Source organism: Heptranchias perlo, chromosome 5 (assembly GCF_035084215.1).
Source record: "Heptranchias perlo isolate sHepPer1 chromosome 5, sHepPer1.hap1, whole genome shotgun sequence".
Classification (NCBI taxonomy): Eukaryota; Metazoa; Chordata; class Chondrichthyes; order Hexanchiformes; family Hexanchidae; genus Heptranchias; species Heptranchias perlo.
Genome location: NC_090329.1, coordinates 28,719,865 through 28,743,564, shown reverse-complemented (window position 1 = coordinate 28,743,564; position 23,700 = coordinate 28,719,865).

The window sequence follows — 23,700 nt, the reverse complement described above, 5'->3', positions numbered from 1 at the left end:
TAAAAAAGTATAAGGGATCCTGGGCTTTATAAGTAGAGGAATAGAGAACAAAAGCAAGGATGTTATGATGAACTTTTACAAAGAACTGGTTCGGCCACAACTGGAGTACTGTGTCCAATTCTGGGCACTGCACTTTCGGAAGGACGTGAAGGCCTTAGAGAGGGTGCAGAAAAGATTTACTAGAATGATTCCAGGAATGAGGGACTTCAGTTACATGGATAGACTGGAGAAGCTGGGGTTGTTCTCCTTAGAGCAGAGAAGATTGGGAGGAGATTTGAAAGAAGTATTCAAAATCATGAAGGGTTTAAATAAAGTAAATAAAGAGAAACTGTTCCCATTGGCGGAAGGGTCGAGTACCAGAGGACACAGATTTAAGGTAATTGGCAAAAGAACCAAAGGCAATGTGAGGAAAAACTTTTTTACGCAGCGAGTAGTTATGATCTGAAATGCACTGCCTGAGAGGGTGGTGGAGGCAGATTCAATCATGGCTTTCAAAAGGGAATTGGATAAATACTTGAAGGGAAAAGATTTGCAGGGCTACGGGGAAGGAGCGGGGGAATGGGCCTAACTGGATTACACTTACAAAGAGCCGGCACGGGTGCGATGGGCCGAATGACCTCCTTCTGTGCTGTTACCATTCTGTGATTCTATGACTCTAGTTTAGTAATTAATTGAAACAGTAGTTTAATAAGTGCATTTCTAGCATTACATGGGAACATCTTTAAAGTTGGCAAAGTAAAATTGCAAGATACGTTACCATTGGTGTCACTGGTCTTTTTTTAAAAAAGGTTTCCAGGTACTCAATGACAGCTACTATGATTACATTTTACACAAGTCTGGTACAATTTAGTTTGAACATTATGACATGTCAAAACCACCCTTCTAAGCTTAATAAGGTGCTTCGTTACCCACTTGTACCCAAACAAATGGCAGCCAGTTCAGAGTATCAAAGATAGAAATATAAGTCCACCTCTATTTATGATAAAGGTTTTTGAATAACGTTGAAAGTTTGGCCTACATGTAAAACTTCTATCCTCAGTGGAACCATTGTAGAACATGGACTTACCTCAGATCCCTCCACATAGCGAGTTCCTAATAACAGCCTGGCTATCAAGCGAAAGTTCCGAATGGAGACAAGTTGCTTCCCCAAAGGCAGGAAAAATCACCTAATGGCTGGTTGAGGGATAGTTTTGGTAGAGGCTCAGGAGCAATTTGCCAACCCATCCTCATGATCTGGCAACGGTGCATTGGCATGATGTGATCTAAAAGAGGGAAGAATATAACTTGAAAAAGCAGGGTAAGAAACATTGTATATTTTTCATGCAACCATGGTTTTGAAAGTGTCCAAAATCATAGTTTTTCTTCGGATGTGTGATTGTGGTGCCATCTTTGTTGATTCCAACTTTCCAGTGCCAGCATGCAATCCCTGACTACTTTGTATCTCAAAGGCCCATACAAAGTAGGGTAACTGCACCAGTCATGATGAGGATACACAAACCTATCTGTTAGCACTAGCCTAGCTTGTAGATTCTTCACGCTGTACTACTGTCAGAACATGTGCCATCTCTACACTGCCAGTACGGTCCATTTGAGCTTTAGTGACTGTGTGAATGGGAATCCCTGTAGCGGTTCCTCTACAGGGTGCATGTTCAAAGGCAGCTTCACTGCTCTGTACCAGGCTATGGGAGAGAGGAATAAAAATAACTTTGTATTTACAAACTGCAAGCAGCTTTTTCAGAGCTTTCGCAGGGAAGTTATTCTGTAATGAGCTTATTAAAATTCTTTTGAAAAAACGGGAGAAGATTCAAGAGTGGGAAAAGCACAGCTTTCATTATTAGCAAGATCTGAATTTGTTTCTTTGCAAGGTCAGATACGGGGGTATAAATGTTCTAATAAGCAAAGGAAGGTACAGCCGCAGGGAGAGGTTTAAAAGATTAAAAAGGATCTACCATGAATGCAGTGTTGATAGTAAAGCTTTGTTTCCTTATGTTCGGTGACTAACATTCTTTATAATAACATGTAATTTAGTGTCATGATTAATGTACGTTTCACTTAGTCCTCCCTTCCTGTTACAGGATTTAAAACTCCAACTGTGTGTCACGTAATCATTACTACTTTATTTACCTCATCTCTTTTTCATCTTGGTGAGGTCCTGCACTCCAGACTATAGCCCTTCATCTCGGTTTCTCAATTTAACAAATGATAGATATTTTTAATGATTCATAATTTAAGTATGTATGTTTATTCCACTGATTTTAGTAATAGATATACATTAGGTTCACTAGTGGCGAGGAACGGTTTCCACCCATTACGTATTGGACCAGAGAGTTTGGTTTGTAAAGCATTTTAAAATGAAAACTTGTCACCAAAAGTCTGACTTTTAAAGCAGTTCATTTTTTTTTCATTTATAATTCTTGTCTTATGATCTTGATCCATTAATTTTTACGGTTCTCAAATAATCTTCATCAGTAAATCAGGTCTCATTCCACGACCTCCACCTCTTTCTTGCCACCTGTCTAGTTTTAGGCATGGCAACTCATGCCAGGATTTGATGTTCTCTCTGCAGCTGCTTGGCTTCAATCCTCAGTCAGGGAATGAATGAACGAATGAACAAAAGAAATTCAATGAATGAATGAATTATTTCATGCCTTCTTATATTCATATGGATTAAATAGGTGGGAATAGAGTCTGTGAGAGAGCACATTATACATAGACTGTAGATAGAATGGGCTTGATGGGCTGAATGGCATTATCTCATTCCATGCTTGTGTTATTGTAGTGAATAGGACAATGATACTTGAAGCAAACTGATTATGTGTTGTGTAGGTTATTTGGATTGAAGCATCTTCATATTAATTTAACAGACTGTTATGGTACTACATTTTTAACTTCTAAGAGTAAATGAAGTGGATTGAACTTAGGAAAAGCTTTCATTTACTTTACAGACCTGTTTTCACACGTATATTTCTTGGTGAGTTCTTTGTTGTGTTGTGTTTTATTAAAGAGGTCCTACTACTGCAGAAAGGTAGCTGGAAAAAGCTGTCTTTTGTGTTAACATCATTTGCATTCAAGAAAAGTCATTGCATTATGCAAAGTTCATCACATTGATTTAAATTGCACTGAGAAATGTAATCACATAGCTTACACATGATTATATTAATCATGACTTAATCTTTCTCGATAAAATGTTGACAGGTCCCCTCCGATATGACCAGCAAGTTAATATGAACTGGGATTATGAAATTCCCTCTGCCCTAGATATTATCCCAGGTTTAGCATCACTGGTCTCTTCCATAAGCAGACCCAGTGTACTTTATGACCAGGAGTTTGCTTTAACTACCCAATATCTAGATGTAGTATAGCATGATTTGGGTGTGTAACAACGAGAGTCCTTTGCAATATTTCCTAGGACTGTGATCCTCCGCATATGTTCTCACATGCACTACTCCAATCTTCCAAAAAGCAGAGTGATTAACACTTTAGCCAGACAAGGCCAGATATGAATCATTATGCTGCTGTATTTTACAGTCAGTAAGTGAATGGAATGCACAGACTAACTGTGAAAGCAAATCTCATCTTTCTTCAAGTTAACTAGTCTCTCATAATGAAGAATACAGTAAGCCACAATACACTGTCGTGGTTAGGGGGCTAACACTTTCTTTCAGTGAATTCTTTCATTGAATCAGACAAGGGCTTGTTCTAGGCCTGTTCAGCTTTCTTCTTAAAGTAGGCTGGCTTGGGCCCTTCCTGCTTCTCTTAACAACTGACCTCAAACATGTATTCACCTGTGTATTTTCGATCTGGCCCTGTACAGGAAGTTTGGCTGTTTGATCCCTGATTCCTTCCCTGTCCAGGGATCGACCAGTAGAGCTCTAATTAAGCCTGCTACTTCCCCCCTTGGGTGTGGACTTCTTAAAACTAACTTCTGATGTTTTCAGAAACATAAGAACATAAGAAATAGGAGGCCATAATAGTAGAAATAGTAGAGAAACAGTCGGTCATATGGTTCCTCGAGCCTGCTCTGCCATTCATTCAGATCATGGCTGATCTTCGACCTCAACTCCACTTTCCAAAGAATTGTGTTATGCTAACACAACGGGCCAGCGTTGTTCATAAGAAAGGCTTAATGGTGACCCATTACTACTTCTGAAGATAGGCTACATTCTGATGACTGAAAGCTCGGTTTTAAACCTTTGTGGATACACTTTACCTTAAACATAACACTTTAATGTAAATTATGCCCAAATCCTTCCATGGTAAAAAGGCTGAAAATCCCAAAAGGTGGTGGATCTCCTTTCTCCAAGGAAGGTCCCTCACATTTGACCAGAAACTTACCTGGACCAGCCATATAAATATTGTGGCTACAAGAGCAGGTCAGAGGCTGGGTATTCTGCGGCGAGTGACTCATCTCCTGACTCCCCAAAGCCTTTCCACCATCTACAAGGCACAAGTCAGGAGTGTGATGGAATACTCTCCACTTGCCTGGATGAGTGCTGCTCCAACAAGAAGCTTGACACAATCCAGGACAAAGCATCCTGCTTGATTGGCACCCCATCCAGCACCCTAAACATTCACTCCCTTCACCACTGGCGCACTGTGGCTGCAGTGTGTACCGTCCACAGGATGCACTGCAGCAACTCGCCAAGGCTACTTCGACAGCACCTCCCAAACCCGCGACCTCTACCACCTAGAAGGACAAGGGCAGCAGACACATGGGAACAACACCACCTGCACATTCCCCTCCAAGTCATACTCCATCCCGACTTGGAAATATATCGCCGTTCCTTCATCGTCGCTGGGTCAAAATCCTGGAACTCCCTACCTAACAGCACTGCGGGAGAACATTCACCACACGGACTGCAGCGGTTCAAGAAGGCGGCTCACCACCACCTTCTCAAGGGCAATTAGGAATTGGCAATAAATGCTGGCCTCGCCAGCGACGCCCACATCCCATGAACGAATTTTTAAAAAATTTGAGCTTAATGATTCACCCTCAAAAAATGGTATGCTACCATGACTGCCAATCCTCTTGGATCCCAGGTGTCCACAGCTTTATGAAAACCTGCCAGAGAGCTGTGAAAACCCTGCGCTTTCCACCAACGACTCACCGTTCCATCCACCGTTCCACGTATAGTACAACAGGGTGTACCTGCACTGTCTAACAGGTCCCAAATTGCCAGCGCAGCCACTGTGACTGAAAAGAGAAAGCTGAAGAGTGACCTGATAGAGGTCTTTAAAATTATGAAAGGGTTTGATAGGGTAGACGTAGAGAAGATGTTTCCACTTGTGGGGGATTCCAAAACTAGAGGGCATAAATATAAGATAGTCACTGATAAATCCAATAAGGAATTCAGGTGAAACTTCCTTACCCAGAGAGTGGTTAAAATGTGGGACTTGCTATCACATGGAGTAGTTGAGGTGAATAGCATAGATGCTATAGAGGGTTGGCCTATGATGAGAGATTGAGTAGAATGGGCCTATAGTCGCTTGGAGTTTAGAAGAATCAGAGGTAATCTCATTAAAATATTCTGAGGGGGCTTGACAGGGTAAATGCTGAGAGGGTTTCCCTTAGAGAGTCTAGAAATAGGGGGCATAGTCTCGGGATAAGGGGTTGGCCATTTAAGACTGAGATGAGGATGAATTTTTTCACTCAGAGTATTACTGCTAATGCTGCCATTTACAGCGTTCACATTTTGCTCAAAACGCACAACAGATTTTGAAAAGATCTCTAAAAAGAAATTCTCAGGTACTGTCCAGTTGTGGAGCAATAATTTTTCACTTGACACAATTTTAAAACTATATTGTATTTGGGATAGTGGTTGCCCAAAATTAATTTTGAAAAACTTGCATTTGTCTTTTTTATTTTTCCCACTTTAGGAACTGCTTCTTTGTACAGTGCAACATTTCGACTAAAAAGGCAGACAGGTGATGTTCTCCCAGATGTGGCCACTGCACCTCTATGACTAGTCACTAGGGGGTGTGAAAGAACTGCTTACAGTGATTCATCCACCAGATTTCCCTCCGATTTGGGGAAAAATGATTCACCCATACTCATCAACTTCCCCACACAGTCAGGTCAACAATGGGATATCGCTATTGGGGGAATCATAGATGCAAACCAGTGCCCTAATGCTATGTGGCATAATTTTTCAATGTACCAACATATTGGGGCCAATAATACAATGGTGAATACCACCGCCCCTGAAAATCTGGTACAGAGGCCTGAGGCCTATCGTACATCTTTTGAAGGGCTATGGGGAAAGAGCAGGGGAGTGAGAATATTCGGATAGTTCTTTCAAAGAGCCAGCACAGGCATGATGGGCCGAATGGCCTCCTTCCAGGAAAAATGGTAAAAAGTTAAAATTAAAGGCTCTTTATCTGAAGGCATGAAGCATTCATGACAAGATCGACAAATTAATGGCACAAATAGAGATAAATGGGTTTGATCTAATAGCCATTACAGAGACATGGTTGCAAGGTGACCAAGGTTGGGAACTAAATATTCCGGTGTACTTGACGTTTCGAAAAGACAGGCAGGATGACATAAGGACAGTGGTGAGAAAGGATCTTGGCTCGGAGGATCAGGAAGTAGATTCAGTATGGGTGGAAATAAGAAATAACAAAGGGCAGAAAATGTTGGTGGGAGTAGTTTATAGTCCCCCTAACAGTAGCTGTACCATTGGACAATCAAGAAAATCATTAATCATTAACTATTAATCAAGAAATAATAGGAGCTTGTAACAAAGGTAATGCAATAATTATGGGGGACTTTAATCTTAATATAGACTGGACAAGTCAAATTGGCAAAGGGAGTCAGGAGGACAAGTTCATTCGAGACAGATTCCTAGAACAATATATCATGGAACCAACCAGAGAACAGGTTGGTTTAGATCTTGTATTGTGTAATGAGACAGGTTTAATTAGTAATCTCATAATAGAGGATCCTCTGGGGAAGAGTGATCAGAATATGATAGAATTTCACGTTGAGTTTGAGAGTGACATACTCAAGTCCGAAACTAGAATCTTAAACTTAAATAAAGCCAATTACATAGGTATGAGGGGCGAGTTGGCTAAGATAGATTTGGAAATTACATTAAAAGGTATGATGGCAGATAAGCAATAGCAAACATTTAAAGAAATATTTCAATATTCTCAACGAATATACATAACATTGAGAAATAAAAACTCCACGGGAAAAGTGATCCATCCGTGGCTAACTCAAGAAGTTAAGGATAGTATTAGATTAAAAGAAGAGGCCTATAACGTTGCAAAGAAGAATCATAGAATCATAGAAAATTTATGGCACAGAAGGAGGCCATTCGGCCCATCGTGTCTGCACCGGCCGAAAATGAGCCACCCAGCCTAATCCCACTTTCCAGCACTTGGTCCGTAGTCATGTAGATTACGGTAATTCGGGTGCACATCCAGGTACCTTTTAAATGAGAGGGTTTTTGCCTCCACCACCCTTTCAGGCAGTGAGTTCCTGACTGCGGCCACCCTCTGGGTGAAAATATTTTTCCTCAGCTTCCCTCTAATCCTTCTACCAATCACTTTAAATCTATGCCTCCTGGTTATTGACCTCTCTGCAAAGGGAAATAGGTCCTTCCTATCCAATCTATCTCGGCCCCTCATAATTTTGTACACCTCAAATAAACCACCTCTCAGCCTCCTCTGTTCCAAGGAAAACAACCCCAGACTATCCAACCTTTTCTCATAGCTAAAATTCTCCAGTCCTGGCAACATCCTTGTAAATCTCCCCTGCACCCTCTCTCGTGCAATCATATCTTTCCTGCAATGTGGTGACCAGAACTGTATGCAGTACTCAAGCTGTCAGCTGCAAGCTCAAGAGTAGTAAGCCTGAGGATTGGGAGAGTTTCAGAAACCAGCAAAGGATGACCAAAAAATTGTTAAAAAGGAAGAAAATAGAATATGAAAGTAAACTAGCAAGAAATATAAAAATGGATTGTAAGGGTATGTAACAAGGAAGAGAATAGCAAAAGTAAACGTTGGTCCCTTAAGAGGCTGAGACAGGAGAAATTATAATGGGGAATAAGGAAATGGCAGAGACGGTAAACAAATATTTTGTATCTGTCTTCACAGTAGAAGACACAAAAAACATACCAGAAATAATGGGGAACCAAGGGTCTAACGAGAGTGAGGAACTTAAAGTAATTAATATCAGTAGAGAAAAAGTACTGGAGAAACTAATGGGATTAAAAGCCAATAAATCCCCTGGACCTGATGGCCTGCATCTTAGGGTTCTAGAACGGTCCCAGCAGATTAGAAAGTAGCAAATGTAACACTGCTATTCAAGAAAGGAGGGAGAAAGAAAACAGGGAACTAGAGGCCAGTTAGCCTGACATCAGTTGTCGGGAAAATGCTAGAATCCATTATTAAGGAAGTGGTAACAGGGCACTTAGAAAATCATAATATGATTAGGCAGAGTCAACATGGTTTTATGAAAGGGAAGTCGGCTTTGACAAATCTATTAGAGTTTTTTGAGGATGTAACTAGCAGGGTAGATAAAGGGGAACCAGTGGATGTAGTATATTTGGATTTTCAAAAGGCATTTGATAAGGTGCCACATAAAAAGTTGTTATGCAAGATAAGGGTTCATGGGGTTGGGGGCAATATATTAGCATGGATAGAGGATTGGTAAAGGGAAAGAAAACAGATAGTATTGATAAATGGGTCATTTTCAGGTTGGCAGGCTGTAACTAGTGGAGTGCCGCAAGGATCAGTGCTTGGGCCTCAGCTATTTACAATCTATATTAACGATATAGATGAAGGGACCGAGTGTAATGTATCCAAGTTTGCTGATGATACAAAGCTAGATGGGAAAGTAAGCTGTGAGGAGGACACAAAGTGTCTGCAAAGGGATATAGACAGATTAGGTGAGTGGGCAAGAAGGTGGCAGATGGAGTATAATGTGGGGAAATTTTTTTTTTTTTTATTCGTTCACGGGATGTGGGCGTCGCTGGCGAGGCCAGCATTTATTGCCCATCCCTAATTGCCCTCGAGAAGGTGGTGGTGAGCCGCCTTCTTGAACCGCTGCAGTCCGTGTGGTGACGGTTCTCCCACAGTGCTGTTAGGAAGAGAGTTCCAGTATTTTGACCCAGCGACGATGAAGGAACGGCGATCCTGCTGCTCTTGTCCTTCTCGTAGCGAGATTTTACAACTGAGTGGCTTGCTAGGCCATTTCAGAGGGCAATTAAGAATCAACCACATTGCTGTGGGTCTGGAGTCACATATAGGCCAGACCGGGTAAGGACGGCAGGTTTCCTTCCCTAAAGGACATTAGTAGGACTTTGGTAGGAAGAATAGAAAAACAGAATATTTTTTAAATGGTAAGAAACTATTAAAGGTTGGCGTTCAGAGAGATTTGTGTGTCCTCCCACAAGGAATACAAAAAATTAACATGCAGGCACAGCAAGCAATCAGGAAGGCAAATTGCATGTTGGCCTTTATTGCAATGGGGTTGGAGTACAAGAGTAAGGAAGTCTTATTACAATTGTACAGGGATTTGGTGAGACCTCACCTGGAGTACTGTGTACAGTTTTGCAACGTTATAGGCCTCTTCTTTTAAACTAATACTATCCTTAACTTCTTTAGTTAGCCATGGATGGATCACTTTTCCTGTGGAGTTTTTATTTCTCCATGGTATGTATACTCGTTGAGAATATTGAAATATTTCTTCAAATGTTTGCCATTTTTTTTATTCGTTCATGGGATGTGGGCGTCGTTGGCGAGGCCGGCATTTATTGCCCATCCCTAATTGCCCTTGAGAAGGTGGTGGTGAGCCGCCTTCTTGAACCGCTGCAGTCCGTGTGGTGAAGGTTCTCCCACAGTGCTGTTAGGAAGGGAGTTCCAGCATTTTGACCCAGCGACGATGAAGGAACGGTGATATATTTCCAAGTTGGGATGGTGTGTGACTTGGAGGGGAACATGCAGGTGGTGTTGTTCCCATGTACCTGCTGCTCTTGTCCTTCTAGGTGGTAGAGGTCACGGGTTTGGGAAGTGCTGTCGAAGAAACCTTGGCGAGTTGCTGTCGTGCATCCTATGGATGGTACACACTGCAGCCACAGTGCGCCGGTGGTGAAGGGAGTGAATGTTTAGGGTGGTGGATGGGGTGCCAATCAAGCGGGCTGCTTTGTCCTGGATGGTGTCGAGCTCCTTGAGTGTTGTTGGAGCTGCACTCATCCAGGCAAGTGGAGAGTATTCCATCACACTCCTGACTTGTGCCTTGCAGATGGTGGAAAGGCTTTGGGGAGTCAGGAGGTGAGTCACTCGCTACAGAATACCCAGCCTCTGACCTGCTCTTGCAGCCACAGTATTTAAATGGCTGGTGCAGTTAAGTTTCTGGTCAGTGGTGACCCCCAGGATGTTGATGGTGGGGGATTCGGCGATGGTAATGCCATTGAATGTCAAGGGGAGGTGGTTAGACTCTCTCTTGTTGGAGATGGTCGTTGCCTGGCACTTGTCTGGCGTGAATGTTACTTGCCACTTATCAGCCCAAGCCTGGATGTTGTCCAGGTCTTGCTGCGTGCGGGGTCGGACTGATTCATTATTTGAGGGGTTGCAAATGGAACTGAACACTGTGCAGTCATCAGTGAACATCCCCATTTCTGACCTTATGATGGTTATTGATGAAGCAGCTGAAGATGGTTGGGCCGAGGACACTGCCTTGAGGAACTCCTGCAGCAATGTCCTGGGGCTGAGCTGATTGCCTCCAACAACCACTACCGTCTTCCTTTGTGCTAGGTATGACTCCAGCCACTGGAGAGTTTTCCCCCTGATTCCCATTGACTTCAATTTTACTAGGACTCCTTGGTGCCACACTCAGTCAAATGCTGCCTTGATGTCAAGGGCAGTCACTCTCACCTCACCTCTGGAATTCGGCTCTTTTGTCCATGTTTGGACCAAGGCTGTAATGAGGTCTGGAGCCGAGTGGTCCTGGGGGAACCCAAACTGAGCATCGGTGAGCAGGTTATTGGTGAGTAAGTGCCGCTTGATATCACTGTCGATGACACCTTCCATCACTTTGCTGATGATTGAGAGAAGACTGATGGGACGGTAATTGGCCGGATTGGATTTGTCCTGCTTTTTGTGGACAGGACATACCTGGGCAATTTTCCTCAATGTCGGGTAGATGCCAGTGTTGTAGCTGTACTGGAACAGCTCGGCTAGAGGTGCAGCTAGTTCTGGAGCACAAGCCTTCAGCACTACAGCCGGGATGTTGTCAGGGCCCATAGCCTTTGCTGTATCCAGTGCACTCAGCCGTTTCTTGACATCACGTGGAGTGAATCGAATTGGCTGAAGACTGGCTTCTGTGATGGTGGGGATTTCGGGAAGAGGCCGAGATGGATCATCCACTCGGCACTTCTGGCTGAAGACGGTTGCAAACGCTTCAGCCTTGTCTTTTGCACTCACGTGCTGGACTCCATCATCATTGAGGATGGGGATGTTTACAGCGCCTCCTCCTCCCGTTTGTTGTTTAATTGTCCACCACCATTCACGACTGGATGTGGCAGGACTGCAGAGCTTTGATCTGATCTGTTGGTTGTGGAATCGCTTAGCTCTGTCTATAGCATGTTGCTTCCGCTGTTTAGTATGCATGTAGTCCTGAGTTGTAGCTTAACCAGGTTGGCACTTCATTTTTAGGTACGCCTGGTGCTGCTCCTGGCATGCTCTTCTACACTTCTTATTGAACCAGGGTTGATCCCCTTGTTGGTAATGGTAGAGTGCGGAATATGCCGGGCCATGAGGTTACAGATTGTGCTGGAATACAGTTCTGCTGCTGCTTATGGCCCACAGCGCCTCATAGATGCCCAGTTTTGAGCTGCTAGATCTGTTCTGAATCTATCCCATTTAGCACAGTGGTAGTGCCACACAACACATTGGATGGTGTCCTCAGTGCGAAGACGGGACTTCGTCTCCACAAGGACTGTGCGGTGGTCACTCCTGCCAATGCTGTCATGGACAGATGCATTTGCGACAGGTAGATTGGTGAGGACGAAGTCAAGTAAGTTTTTCCCTCGTGTTGGTTCGCTCACCATCTGCCGCAGGCCCAGTCTAGCAGCTATGTCCTTCAGGACTCGGCCCGCTCGGTCAGTAGTGGTGCTACCGAGTCACTCTTGGTGATGGACATTGAAGTCCCCCACCCAGAGTACATTCTGTGCCCTTGCTACCCCTGCTTATCTGCCGTCATACCTTTTAATCTAATTTCCCAATCTATCTTAGCCAACTCACCCTTCATACCGATGTAATTGGCTTTATTTAAGTTTAAGATTCTAGTTTCGGACTTAAGGACGTCACTCTTAAACTCATATTCTGATCACTCTTCCCCAGAGGATCCCCTATTATGAGATTACTAATTAAACCTGTCTCATTACACAATACAAGATCTAAACTAGCCTGTTCCCTGTTTGGTTCCACGACATATTGTTCTAGGAATCTGTCTCGAATGCATTCCATGAACTTGTCCTCCTGACTACCTTTGCCAATTTGACTGTATTTTTATTCGTTCATGGGATGTGGGCGTCGCTGGCAAGGCCAGCATTTATTGCCCATCCCTAATTGCCCTTGAGAAGGTGGTGGTGAGCTGCCTCCTTGAACCGCTGCAGTTCATGTGGTGAAGGTTCTCCCACAGTGCTGTTAGGAAGGGAGTTCCAGGATTTTGACCCAGCGACGATGAAGGAACGGCGATATATTTCCAAGTCGGGATGGTGTGTGACTTGGAGGGGAACATGCAGGTGGTGTTGTTCCCATGTGCCTGCTGCCCTTGTCCTTCTAGGTGGTAGTGGTCATGGGTTTGTGAGGTGCTGTCGAAGACACCTTGGCGAGTTGCTGCAGTGCATCCTATGGATAGTACACACTGCAGCCACAGTGCGTTGGTGTTGAAGGGAGTGAATGTTGAGGGTGGTGGATGGGGTGCCAATCAAGCGGGCTGCTTTCTCCTAGATGGTGTCGAGCTTCTTGAGTGTTGTTGGAGCTGCACTCATCCAGGCAAGTGGACAGTATTCCATCACACTTGTGCCTTGTAGATGGTGGAAAGGCTTTGGGAGTCAGGAGATGAGCCACTCACCGCAGAATACCCAGCCTCTGACCTGCTCTTGTAGCCACAGTATTTATATGGCTGGTCCAGTTCAGTTTCTGGTCAATGGTGACCCCCAGGATGTTGATGGTGGGGGATTCGGCGATGGTAATGCCGTTGAATGTCAAGGGGAGGTGGTTAGGCTCTCTCTTGTTGGAGATGGTCATTGCCTGGCACTTGTCTGGCACGAATGTTACTTGCCACTTATAAGCCCAAGCCTGGATGTTGTCCAGGTCTTGCTGCATGCGGGCTCCGACTGCATCATTATTTGAGGGGTTGCAAATGTAACTGAACACTGTGCAATCATCAGCGAACATCCCTATTTCTGACCTTATGATGGAGGGAAGGTCATTGATGAAGCAGCTGAAAATGGTTGGGCCTAGGACACTGCCCTGAGGAACTCCTGCAGCAATGCCCTGGGCTGAGATGATTTACCTCCAACAACCACTATCATCTTCCTTTGGGCTAGGTATAACTCCAGCCACTGGAGAGTTTTCCCCCTGATTCCCATTGACTTCAATTTTACTAGGGCTCCTTGGTGTCACACTCGGTGAAATGCTGCCTTGATGTCAAGGGCAGTTTCTCTCACCTCACCTCTGGAATTCAGCTCTTTTGTCCATGTTTGGACCAAGGCTGTAATGAGGTCTGGAGCCGAGCGGTCCTGACGGAACTCAAACTGAGCATCGGTGAGCAGGTTACTGGTGAGTAAGTGCCGCTTGATAGCACTGTCAATGACACCTTCCATCACTTTGCTGATGATCGAGAGTAGACTTGTCTATATGAAGAATAAATTCCCCAATAATTATTGCATTACCTTTGTTACAAGCTCCTGTTATTTCTTGATTAATTATTAATGATTAATGATTTTCTTGATTGTCCAATAGTGTAGCTACTGTTAGGGGGACTATAAACTACTCCCACCAACGTTTTCTGCCCTTTGTTATTTCTTATTTCCACCCATACTGAATCTACTTCCTGATCCTCCGAGCCAAGATCCTTTCTCACAACTGTCCTTATGTCATCCTGCCTGTCTTTTCACATGGTCAAGTACCCCGGAATATTTAGTTCCCAACCTTGGTCACCTTGCAACCATGTCTCTGTAATGGCTACTAGATCAAACCCATTTATCTCTATTTGTGCCATTAATTTGTCGATCTTGTTACGAATGCTTCATGCATTCAGATAAAGAGCCTTTAATTTTAACTTCTTACCATTTTTCCTGGAAGGAGGCCATTCGGCCCATCGTGCCCGTGCCGGCTCTTTGAGAAAGCTATCCGAATATTCTCACTCCCCCGCTCTTTCCCCATAGCCCTGCAAAAGACAGGCTTCAGGCCTCTGTACCAGATTTTCAGGGGCGTTGGTATTCATCATTGTATTATTGGCCCCAATATGTTGGTACATTCAAAAATTATGCCACAAAGCATTAGGGCACTGGTTTGCATCTACGATTCCCCCAATAGCGATATCCCATTGTTGATGATTATGGGTGAAGCATTTTTCCCCAAAACGGAGGGAAATCTGTTGGATGAATCACCGCGAGCAGTTCTTTCACAGCCCCTCGTGACTGGTCATAGAGGTGCAGGGGCCACATCTGGGAGAACATCACCTGTCTGCCTTTTTAGTCGAAATGTTGCACTGTACAAAGAAGGAGTTCCTAAAGCGGGAAAAATAACTTTTTAAAAAAGACAAATGCAAGTTTTTCAAAATTAATTTTGGGCAACCACTATCCCAAATACAATATAGTTTTAAAATTGTGTCAAGTGAAAAATTATTGCTCCACAACTGAATAATACCTGAGAATTTCTTTTTGTAGATCTTTTCAAAATCTGTTGTGCGTTTTGAGCAAAATGTGGACATTGTAAATGGCAGCATTAGCAGTAATTGGTCTTGTTGGACATGATGATTGATAGCGATGGCTTGACTTTTTCATTGTTTTTTTCTTCATTTTAACTCAACTGCTGTCCACAGTATTATTCCGTGATGTTCCTATTGAGGTTCCTGGTGGATTTTTTTCTGTGTTGTCCTGAATCTGTTCTGTTTCTGCAGGTAGTATTTCCTGTGCTGTTTCTGTTGCAGTACTGTTTTGATCTGTGGTAAGTTTGTTTTGTTATTGTGTTACTTATATTACTATCTGAAGTAGTTATAGTGAGCCTTCTTGTGGTAAAATTCATGTTTATTCTGCATGAGGGAGTGTTTTTTTGGTGTTGTTTGTGCTTTAATGGTGTTTCGTCATCTTGTGTGTTTCACTATTGGTGCTAGATTTTAGATTAATTATTTGTTTTTATATCATGTTGGTTCCCTCTCTAAATTTAGCACAGGGGCAGCTGAGAGCCATTTTATCTGTTACACAGGTTTCTGACTGCACAGTGCCTACAGATGATGTGTCCTGGTGAGGGGTTGAAATTTACTCCAGATGCAAATATTAATCGCAGGGATGGACTATTATTACAATATGCGCAGATGTAGAGGTATTGTAGTTCATAACTTTTATAATTATTATCTTCCATCAACAATGCCCTGCATGCAGAAGTGAAAAAAGTTACATTTAATAGCTGTTGAACATCATTGTCCATAATGGAGGTAAATCACTGCTTGAGAATAAGTATCACCATATTAGGATTGTAGTTGTGGTCATTTGTTTTTGAAGGTGTTCTGATGTTTTCCTATTTTTTTTCCCTTTCCCAGCGAAATGTGGATGCTGGGACATTCCATGACCAATAGGGAAGAAGGATGACTTCCTTCCAAGCCTTCATTTGTTCCACTATTGAACTTGTGACTAAGCAGTTTGAGAAGTTGGCCTATTGAGAGTCCTCTCTTCAGTTTTCCTTTACAATGTGGGGCTGATATGGGTGCGATCAGAGATGGGGAATTGAAGCTACATTCCACCACTCCATGGCATATATAATGGTGATTCAGTGTACTGTGCTATATGCTACCAGGGGTACTGATTTCTAAAGGTCCATACACAATTCTTGAGACGTTGGTTATTTTTCCAAATGTTGGCTTCCTGATCTATTTTCCATATGTCAAAGCTCATGATCTGAATAGAATCAGCTGTTTTTTTAAGACAATATTCTTTCAAGGGCGAGAGGGATTTTTGAGGCAACAGTCTTGTTTCAGATGTTCTAATGACACTCTGAAACAACAGTCCTTTGTGCATTAAATGAGTCAACCATTGTAAATAGAAGTTACCAGCTTTTGCAATGTCAGAAATTGGTTTCAGAACTTAATGCAAATACACCAGTTAAGCTAATTAATTTGGAGAGGGGGCACGTTGCAGTTTCTGAACACTTAAAGGGCCTATGCATGTTGTACATAAGTCCATGTCAAATCCAGCACTAACAAATCCAATACAAATCAGCAAATGGTTGTACCTTTTCTCCTATTGTGACTACCATAATCCTATCAGATGTGGAATGGGACTAATGGGAGGTTTGGATAGTCAAGTGCAGATCTCTTAGGTTATATGTAAGTGGACTAAAGCTGCCGGGGGCACATTACTGAACTGTGTCAAATAGCAGCAGATGTTTTCTGCATATTTTTAACTTTTTACATTGGATCATAGTAACAGCAAATGACTTAACCCTGAAATTTTAACCAGAAAATAATCTTCAGAGTATGAGATCTATATTGGCATTAAGTTAGCCTTAGGAAACACAGGCTCAAAATAAACTGAACAAGGATTCTATAAAATCAAAACATGGCAAACTGAAACCAGTTAGAAAATCCAATTTTGGAGAGCTCGAGATGAAATAGTGGTCGAGAAAGTTCAGAATTACATAGAATGTACAGCACAGAAACAGGCCACTCGGCCCAACAGGTCTATGTTGGTGTTTTGAAATGCAGAGATTGCCTCATTCCAAAACACCATCCAACAGTTGACTTTTAATTCCCAACACATTGTACAAATGAAGAACTTCCCTTCTATGGAGCCCCAGGTTTTGATATTCTTATAGTAATTAAGAATATTGGGGCAGAAATTGCTTAGAAAAGAACGGAGAGCTCAACAGCGCTCACCGTTGTTAGTGGCAAAATCAAGGAGCAAGTTCCGGCATTCGCACATGTGCAGTGAAACACGGAAATCCGGAACTTGCTCCTCCTGGTTCGTCGGTGATATGGCAGCTTCGAATTAAATGTATATCACCAGCTGCAATCAGTGAAATCATTGAAAAAGCGCCAACTTGCTCATCTCCCCAGCTAGAAAGTAACTAATATCATCACAAAACAGGTACGCTTAAAAATACCAGGTCTAATCGAAGACTTCATGACGGCCACAGAACTAAAAATTAACTTTTAAAAATGTGGAGTCTCATTATTCCTTATTTTAATAGTTTTTGGTCATGAAAAATTTCTTTTTTTAAAATTAAAAAATTATTTTTTTTTAGTTTTCCCTTCTGTTTCTTTTATTTCATTCGATTATTTCTTACCCTCTTTTTTTCTCTGTCTAGAACTGTTTTTACATTGATTTTAAATGTTGTACCTTTCACTTCCTGGTTTTCACATTCGAAGCCTGCAGAGACAGTGAACGCAGCTTGCAAAAACGCTGCAATCTGATTAGTTGAGGGGAGAAATCGATCCTCTCGCTTCTCCCATGGGTCCTAGCTTCACTGAAACGAACGCTGGGCTCTTCTCCGCTTCCTATTCGAGGAATTGCACCCAGTAAAGACCGCGGTAAGTTAGCGGGTTGGTATAAAACTATGGAGCAACAAGCACTGTTGGTTCGCTGCTCCGAGCAATTTCTGGGCCAGTGTGCTTTGTTTAATATGTTATTTATATTTTTTCAAGTAAATGACAATCTCAATATATTATAATTTATCTCTTGTTCTACAACTGTTTGAGAATTATTTCACCACTTTTATATTAGTGGTAATGCTGTGAATTCGGCCAATCCTGTCTTGCCTCTGATAAGATGGGTTCACATTTTTGACGTGGTTCAACAGCCCTTTAACTAGTAGATGTCTCACTTGGCAATGTTAAACCAGCCAGAGTGTGCAATTCTGGGGCTACTGTGTCTCAGCAATGCACAAAAGAAGCTCATTTCATGGACAGGTCTCTGTCAGAAATTGTAGATGTGGTCCTGGATAAGAGAGATGTTCTTTTCATCTCAGTAGATATTAACATCGCTAAGGCCAAGGCCTATCAGTGAACTCCTGACAGAGTGAATGGTGTGTTCTCAACCCACAGATCAGGAAACAGTTCAACAACTTCTGCAGAAGTATGACAGTAAGCCAACACTGATACATGAAGGAATAGTGAAAGGACATATATATGTTGTGAGGGCATATATGGCAAACTGCTTGTAATGTAAGCATCTATTGCCATTGTGACAGGAGCTGAACATGGTGTAGTAATTGAAACAGTTGTAATTAGTGCATTTAAATGGAATGGCTGTTACTGTAAGTTTGTATTGATAAAGAAAGCACGGACTGTCCAGTCAAGGCAGGTGACTGTCTGGAATTGGAGAGGGAGGCATTAAATGGGAACTAAATATGTAAACCCACTGCCATTCTTGTCCTGGGTTTGCAATGGTGTGAATGAATTGGCATGCCCTACATATGATTTTGCACGAATGGTCAATGTTGTCCTGGGATTCGGCAGTGCTACCCCGACTCACCCATTCTGATAAAACAGATATGTTTCCTTACCTTCCTTTATCAACACTGTTTGTTACAGTGATAACTTTGCTAATTCTAGACCAAACTAGCTTACAGTGCCAGAGACAGAAGTGGTACAAAAGGGGAAGATCCAGTAAAAGACCTGCCTGCCCTGAGAGCTCCACATGGTTGAGTTTATCAACTTCTTGACCCTTCTACAAATAAGCATCCCAAAAATAGGGAACCCACAACACCATGAAAGCATTGAGCTGGCACATATTACAGCACCTAGGCGGGAAAGGAAAGGCACTCGTGCCATCGTTTCACAGTAATGTACTTTTGCTTGCCCCGTGTTCTCACGTCACAGGTGAAGAGTCCACATATCTGCTCATGGTGCCTCTCAGGAGGAAGTGGAACAATACCAGAGGAGCATTCCACCACCGTACATTTTATTGGCACAGAATCAGGCTTCATGGCAAATGAGCAGAGAGGCTCAGAAGTACTGAGCAGAGGCCCAAGCACTGCAAACTCTTTCCAGACATGGCTTGAGAAGTAGGGGCTTTTAGAAGACCCTTTTAAGCAGAGGATGCTGGGCAATATTCGTGTTATTGTTTCATTTGGCTTCAAGTCTGGAGTTAAAAAAAAGACTATGTCCCAGATGTTGAGCAGCCTGAATGACATGGGTAAGGCAATCAAGAAGGTTTCTCCAACCTGAGGTTTGAAATGTAGCTGGTGCCAGCTGCTGTGGCACATGCTCTACCACCCTCCTAAAGGAGACTACAAGAACAGAGTGCACCTCACGTAGATGCTCAGAAGGCAGCTGTGGATGCCCTGGGCGACAAAATGTAAGAAGCTGCTTGGTGTGGCTTCAGATCAGTGGGAGTAAGACTGTAGACCAATCAGCGGGAGAGATTGCAGCAGCTCATTGTCCTGTGTCCCAGCAGATCAGTGTCCCTTGTGAGAACATTCCCTCCTGCAGTGTGAGGTAGGACAGAATGTAGGGTTTGCCATTTGGTTCTCAGGTCGTTGGTTCTCATCTTTCATTCATCACAGTTCTGCACATGCATTCCATTAAAGGCATAGACACACACATAAACTTACAGTTAAATAAATGTTGCCACTCATTAAAGTATCATGCCGACTATGTCTGTTTTGTAAACGCCAAGCACAGCATCAGCACATGCTCATATTGTTGAGTTACTGATAATAGGGAGGACAATTATGAATAAGCAGATAGGACAGATGTCATTGCAACCAACACAAGACAAATTCCTCAGTGCAGTAACTCAAAGGAAGAAGCCATCAGCAGCTGGCATTGTCCTTGTGGTGGTTCTTCCTCAGGGGGTAGATGTTGTGCTTCCTCACCCTCCTCTTGCCCTGATACCCGCTGATCATCGGTGAATTGCTTGTTGCTACCCCCGTCAGTGACATTGTTGCACAGTATGCAGCACATTGTCACTATGTTGGCTACTTTTTTCGGGCTATACAAGAGGCATCTACCAGAGCACACAGAGCACATCAAGCACACAGAGTACTGTTGGAGTCTTGCTCATTCAGCACTCTGGTCCAGCCATAGACTTCAGTGTACTGTAGCTGAGACCAGATGTAGAGAGTTGTGATGAGCCACAGTTACAATCTCCTAGCAGCCAGCTATTGAGCCTTCTTGGAACATTTCTTTGGTGCAGAATGTATGAGTTATGAATATTCCTACTGAAGCAGCATTCATTTATATAATCTTAGGGGTCACACGCCTGCATTTCGAAGGAACAAAAGGGGCGATTTTAATGGAAAGGAAAATCGGGCGGGATGTGTAATGGGTGGCCTTTTGACTTATGTGCATCATGGCATTGCTGCATGGTGCTTGAAAAGCATCAAGACTTGTGTGTAGCATAAACATCGGCATGGATCAGTTGGGCCGAATGGCCTTTTTCTGTGCTGTACATTCTATGTAAGGGAACAATTGATTATTTCAAGTTGGTAGAAGCCCTGATACCTTTGGGAATTTGAGTGTCATTATCTTGATTGCAACGTAGAAAGACAGTGCTGACTGTGGCCTGCCCGTGCGGCCTGCCATTCAGGAATTGGCACAGGTTGGTGGCGTCAGCCTGTGCATGACCTGCTCTCCTTTAGGGGCAGGTTGTTGCTTGCTGGCCTGTGTATCTGGCCTTAAGGATAGCAGTGTAAGCTGTCGTTAGCATTCTGTTAAAGCCTTTGCCTCTGCTCTGCCCTCTGTTCCTGCAGCAAACCAATGTTCATATGTGGGCCAGCACTGAGGCTGGGATCACACCTGCAGGGAGCCTCCCCCACTAGCCTCAGTGAAATTTCCAGGGTCAAGGGGAATTAACCTGAAAATGGCGGGCACCCATGCCACTAGGAATACCTGATTTATAAAAAAAAATCCAGAAAGTCTGCTCCTCTTCAGCCCCAAAACAACACAGAGCTCCCTCCAGCAGCCCCCTGGTATACTTGGACTGAACTAGCCTCAGCGCCCTCCACATTGAAGGCCATGTTTGGAATGGGCACAGGCCCCCTCCCACCAAACATGCCGTGAGGAAACTTCGACACTTGTCTGGGACCAATGTATCCAGGTCTTGATCTAGTTTCTGGCCATCCCAGCATACTCCTGTTGAAGTTACAGTGAGAGTATGCCGGATCAGCCACGGATTTTCAGGGCTGCTGTTTACCATTCTGAAGATACAGTTACTCCAACTCCGATCAGGAGTAGCAGGCACCAATAGACAATTTATCGCAGCAAATGAAAGACAACACCAATCAGCATTCGGACCCATTAACAAACCCTTAACTGGCATCATTGAGCAATGGCCATTAAAATAACATTGTATAATTGGTCCCAATCAATTTTTTCCCACAGACTTGGAGTAGGATGAAACACCAGTTAACACATGTAGTCTTTTTCCCCGAAGTCTCCACCTGTTTTAATGACAACGTCCACAGACGCATAACAGTGGGAAGCAGAAATAAAGCTTGGTAGACACTTCTTACCAAAAATAAGTGATACAATAATGCAAGGTTCATGCAGTGAACATCATTTTTCCTGAACTAGGGCTCAACCTAGTGACCCAAATATTAAGTAATCGCATTAATTACTAAAAATATTAGAACAGTTTTTAGGATGAAGTATAGCTGACTTGTAATTACCGTTATACAAATTAAACTGCAGGAAGCTATTTTCATGTCTGTTATACCATGTATGCAGCAGTTCATGGGGTATAACAGTCTGGGAAATGAGGTGGAGATCTGTCACACATGCTTCGAGTGGGCCGGGTGCAGGAATATTACAGTTCAACTGATGTGGGAGTGACATCATTTGACGCTATTATACCACTACAGCACCTGGCAGCAGTCTGGCAAAACAGCCCAGGGAATTTGGCCCAGGGTAAACAAGTTGAAGATTAATAATCTATTATTGTGCACTAGTGATTATATAAAAAGAAAAATTATTGCAGCGAGCAGCTGATTAATTTCAACTTTGGTTTCATAAACAACTCAGCCATAGTTGGGTAGCCTCTCTTGTAGTCATGTATCATTAAATAGACCTCTGCATAATCCAATGTACTGCAAAATCTACAGAAACTTTAAGGTAAATCTCCATGAAAAATTACACCAAAATAATTTCTTCTGAGACAAAGAACTTTGCATTACATTGTAATAATCTTTAAACTCGCGATAACTTAGCACTAAACATGCTTGGTAATATGTGACAAATGATGTACGCTCTACAGTAGAAGCCATTGAACTTCCAGCTATGATACACAGGATCTAATTCAACTTTTGACTGATATTTGTTTCCCTTACAAGATCGCATCCAGCAGTCTCAATCAGATCTTGTATAACAGGGAGGCAAACTGCTTGTGGACAATCTCCTCCATACAGCCATTTCTCTGTAGTTAGTCATAGAGCAGTTTTAACAGTTTCTCTGAAAATATTTGTGAAAAGTAGATCGTTTTAATCTCCCAATTGAAAAAGATAATGGGACTGCAATTCTGGGGCCCTTCTGGTGCACTCCCATTGTAATCACGTAGGGAGTGCTCCAGAAGTGCCTCAAATTGGGCTGGGTCCCGGCTTCCAAATTGGCCCGCTGGGAGTGGTCTTCACCCGTCTCGGACAATGCCATTAATGCAGGAAAGGGACAGAGCCAGGGACTCCCATGGCCGGGAGTTCTGGTGTTCCCGGCCTCTCAGAGGGCCGGTGGAGAATCAGCGGCAAGTACGACTGGTGAGACCAGACTCAGCTGGCCACCAAATGATGGAATCAGGAATCCAGGCTGAGCATCGTGACCAGGAACATCAACGACTGGAGGTCAGCTATTATTTGTGTGACTAGTGGACCTCATGTGGTACTGCCCATTGGAAATCATGGCAAAGCAGCCTCTGGGAACAGATGGGCACGCGATACGTGCCCCCAGCAGTGTGGGTGCTAGACATCGGGATTCAAAGTAGGGAATCATCCCATGTTCCTGGTCAGCACATCCCAACACGTGGAGTTTCAGCCCCAACTTGCCTATAAGTATCTAGCCAGTTGGGAGAAAAATACACCGGAGACTCAGAAAAGACATAATCACATGCAGCTAAAGGGGTGAACAGCTCCCTAGGGACATCCTGTCACTGTTCGCTGCTTACCTGCAGTGGTCTGCAATTATTTCTCAAGTTTTTTTTTATGAGCAGTCTAAGCTTAAAGAACCCCTGCTCCATTTTGCTCAGCTGTATGTGGATCAGATATGCTCAAAAGATGTCCAAATGGGATGCTCTCCACTGCCTCCTCTACGAGAAGGGCTGACCAATCTCGTAGAGACCAGAAAGGCCAATTTTTCAAGTTAAGTTTCACTAAACACTTGAAACAACCCACAAAACTCGGCTCCAATCAATGACATGGCTGTTTACAGGAATCCAAGTAGGAAGACTGTAATAAAAGATCAAAGAGAAACACCATAGACGGTGCTTACTTCCCTTTTTACATGCTGCAGATACAGTTGTTAACATTGATATAGACCCT